Consider the following 4,266-nt stretch of genomic DNA (forward strand, 5'->3'; position numbering starts at 1 on the left):
ATAAATAAACACATATTTTAAAAGTCAGCTGCTCAAAAGTAATATTTATTAATTATAATAAATAGAGATGGCACGCTGACTCTAGAGTGGGCAGGCTTCAGTAGTTATAACGTGTGGACTCAGTATTTGTGGTTTGCAGGCTCTATAGTGTGTGAGCTTCAGTAGTTATGGTTCATGGGCTTTGGAGCACAGGCTCAGTAGTTGTGGCGCGTGGGCTTAGTTGCCCCATGGCATGTGGAATCTTCCCAGACCAGGGATCGAACCCATGTCCCGTGCACTGGCAGGCGGATTCCTAACCACTGAACCATTGGGGAGTTCACCCATGAGCTTCTTACAGACACCAGAAAATGTTTCAACTTTGTGTTCCACATTGTTCTGCTGTGTTTTATCCAAATGAACCTTTATGAGCCAGCTGCCATTCAGTTTCTTGCAGATTCTCTTGCCTGTAATCTCACTTGGGGAAACCAAATCTTCCAGGATTACATCATGCACGGTTGTCAGACTGCAGCTCCTGGGATGCTTTTGCTTATTTTTTTGTATGGTTTTTTGAGTTGGCTTAGGCAGAATTCTTCTCTGAGCAACAGACGACGTGTTTCCTGCTGAACTTCTCCAAGTCACGCAGTAGTCAGACCTGGAATTTTTGGAAATATTTCATTTGAGGAATAAAAACAAAGATTAAAAGAGCTTTTTGACCAACACTAACTTCAGTGGCCTTGGCAGCTGTGATGTTCAGCTCCCGCAGCTGAGTTTTCAGGTCTGAGTTCATCTACAACTCTAGGAGGGTGTAGAAGATTTCAGACCAGAACTTGTCCAGCTTCTCACCATTGGGCTTCATGATCTTTGCCCTGGAAATGAACATGGCTTTGATCTTGCCAATGTGGCTGATACAGTTTTCCCCCAACACTTGGAGGCCTAGGCCTCAGGAGAGCTTGTTAAATCCAGGAGGCGAGGGGAAGAGGCAGGAATAGCATGAGTGGAGAAACAAGAACCACCACAGAGAAATGGTAGAAACCTAGAGAGTCCTAGGAAGCACTCTTGTAATTTCTTAAGTGATAAGAGCATGAGGAGTATCTTTTGTTCTAATATTTTGTCTTTGAACTGGATTTTGATACAGAGTTCCTGAAATTCTTATGATTTCCTGAGTGTTAGCAGTATCCTTTGTTCTAATGTGGTGACTCTGGGAGAGCTCCTGGATGGACTAATGATGAGGCTGGTCATCAAAAAGATCAATGCAGGATTAAAACATGGAATTTTTAGTTTAAACCCTTTTTCTTGAGACGGGAAAGGCCAGAAATAAGATGCTCCAAAAGTGTCAAATATAAAGTATTTTTTATAAGCAGTAAAGGAGACACATAGGAGAAGACTTATAGGAGGCAGAAACTGACCTTTCCCATTCAGAAGGGTAAGAATTATAGATTTTTCTACTATAGTGGTGTTCCCTAGATAAGTTGCCACACCATCACTTGGAAATTTATTAGAAATACTCATTCTTGGGAACATGATATACTGAGCCAGAAATGATGGATGGGGTTCACAGTCTGCTTTAATTAAACCTTCCACATCATTGGGACCATTGATGAAATTTGAAAAATACTGCCCTAACAATTTCCCTGTAGACCCATGATAGGATATCTTCATGGTAAGACTACCCACTTTCTTTGTAAGGTAGAGCTCAGAGGTTATTCTTGAGTGAAGGCTGACAGACACATGCTTTGCCTAAGTGGAGTAGAGAGCAAGAGAAGGACCTGACCACTTCATCTATTCCTCATGCAGCTGTTTCATGAATGGCTGATGATTGCCCATGGCTTCCTTCTGCTGACTAGTTGAACTAGGCAAATCATAACACTCCACTTCTGGCTCTCAGGTGACCAATCCATGATTAGATTCACTCTCAGATCATTCAAATTCTAGATGAGGCAACAAGAGAAACACATTGATATTAGCAGGGCCACCAGGAAGGGCACTGAAAGAGTGAGGTGGGAAAGGCCATGCTGTGCAGGCTTATGTAGCCCAAGGCAGGTGGGGGGACTTTTGGAATTCAGTTCAGTTCAGTTCAGTTACTCAGTCGTGTCCAACTCTTTGCAACCCCATGGACTGCAGCACACCAGGTTTCCCTGTCCATCACCAACTCCTGGAGTTTACTCAAACTCATGTCTATTGAGTCAGTGATGCCATCCAAACATCTCATCCTCTGTCATCCCCTTCTCCTCCTGACTTCAATCTTTCCCAGCATCAGGGTCTTTTCCAATGAGTCAGCTCTTCGCATCAGGTGGCCAAAGTACTGGAGTTTCAGCATCAGTCCTTCCAAGGAATATTCAGGAATGACTTCCTTTGGGACTGACTGGTTGGATCCCTTTGCAGTCCAAGGGACTCTCAAGATTCTTCTCCAATACCACAGTTCAAAAGCATCAATTCTTCAGCGTTCAGCAGGCAGATTCCTAAGCAAATACATATTTTCATTAACATAGCTTAAGAAAAACATTTCCATGAGAAAAACACATTGGTTAACTCAAGGCAGAACCAGGTGTCTCTCTCAATTTTTTGTAAAGAAGGAAAAAATGTCTGCCACTTGCAGTTAATTTCCTCCTGCCGCTTGGGGACTTCTTGCTTTCCTACCTTTTACCCTCTCATAACCATTGATTCACATGGGGTTGTCCAACTTTCCCAACACCACTTGCTGAATAGATGTCTTTTCCCCATTATATATTCTTGTCTCCTTTGTTGAAGATTTTTAAAAAGATTTATTTTATTTCATTTTTAGCTGTACTGGGTCTTTGTTGTGCAAGGGCCTTCTCTAGTTGTAGCAAGCGAGGTCTACTCTCTGGCTGTGGTGTGCAGACTTCTCATTGTGGTGGTCTCTCTTATTGTGGAGCTCGGGTCTAGGCACACAGGCTGCAGTATTGCGGCTCCTGGGCTGTAGAGCACAGACTCGGTAGTTGTGGTGCACAGGCTTAGTTGCTCCACAACATGTGGAGACCAGGGCTCAAACCACTGTCCCCTGAATTTCAGGGTGGATTCTTAACCACTGGACTATCGGGGAAGCCCCTGTTGAGGATTAACTGACCATTGGTGTATGGGTTTATTTCTGGGTTCTCTATTCTGTCCCATTGATCTATAGGTCTGTTTTTGTGCCATGTTGCTTTGATTACTGTAGCTTTGTAGTATTGTCTGAAGTCTGGAAGGGTCATGCCTCCTGCTTTATTCTTTTTCCTCAGGATTGCTTTGCCAGTTCTGGGTCTTTCTGGGTTCCATATAAATTTTAGGATTTTTTGTTTCAGTTTTGTGATAAATGTCATGAAAAAATTGATAGGGATTGTGTTAAATCTGCAGATTGCTTTGGGTAGCATGACCATTTTAACTGTTAATTCTTCTAACCCAAGAGCATTCCTAGGCCAATTCCAAAAGCTGGAATCAAGATTGCTGGGAGAAATATCAATAACCTCAGATATGCAGATGACACTGCCCTTATGGCAGAAAGTGAAGAAGAACTAAAGAGCCTCTTGATGAAAGTGAAAGAGGAGAGTGAAAAAGTTGGCTTCAAACTCAACATCTAGAACACTAAGATCATGGCATCTGGTCCCATCACTTCATGGCAAAGATGGGGAAACAGTGGAAACAGAGACAGACTTTACTTTTTTGGGCTCCAAAATCACTGCATATGGTGACTGCAGCCACGAAATTAAAAGATGCTTGCTCCTTGGAAGGAAAGTTATGACCAACCTAGACAGCACTCATCTCACACGCTAGTAAAGTAATGCTCAAAATTCTCCAAGCCAGGCTTCAGCAATATGTGAACCATTAACTTCCTGATGTTCAAGCTGGTTTTAGAAAAGGCAGAGGAACCAGAGATCAAATTGCCAACATTGCTGGATCATGGAAAAAGCAAGAGAGTTCTAGAAAAACATCTATTTCTGCTTTATTGACTATGCCAAAGCCTCTGACTGTGTGGATCACAATAAACTGTGGAAAATTCTGAAAGAGATGGGAATACCAGACCACCTGACCTGCCTCTTGAGAAACCTATATGAAGGTCAGCAAGCAACAGTTAGAACTGGACATGGAACAACAGACTGGTTCCAAATAGGAAAAGGAGTACGTCAAGGCTGTATATTGTCACCCTGCTTATTTAACTTATACGCAGAGCACATCATGAGAAACGCTGGGCTGGAAGAAGCACAAGCTGGAATCAAGATTGCTGGGAGAAATATCAATAACCTCACGTATGCAGATGACACCACCCTTATGGCAGAAAGTGAAGAGGAACTC

The 4,266-nt window shown here is 42.8% G+C and overlaps 1 pseudogene; it reads right to left on the bottom strand.

Moving 5' to 3' along the window:
• Nucleotides 1–158: 158 nt before the first annotated feature.
• On the bottom strand, nt 159–859 carry LOC104997278 (annotated as a pseudogene).
• Between the last annotated feature and the right edge of the window lie 3,407 nt (nt 860–4,266).

This window comes from Bison bison, unplaced genomic scaffold (genome assembly GCF_000754665.1).
Source record: "Bison bison bison isolate TAMUID 2011002044 unplaced genomic scaffold, Bison_UMD1.0 scf7180017864304, whole genome shotgun sequence".
Classification (NCBI taxonomy): Eukaryota; Metazoa; Chordata; class Mammalia; order Artiodactyla; family Bovidae; genus Bison; species Bison bison.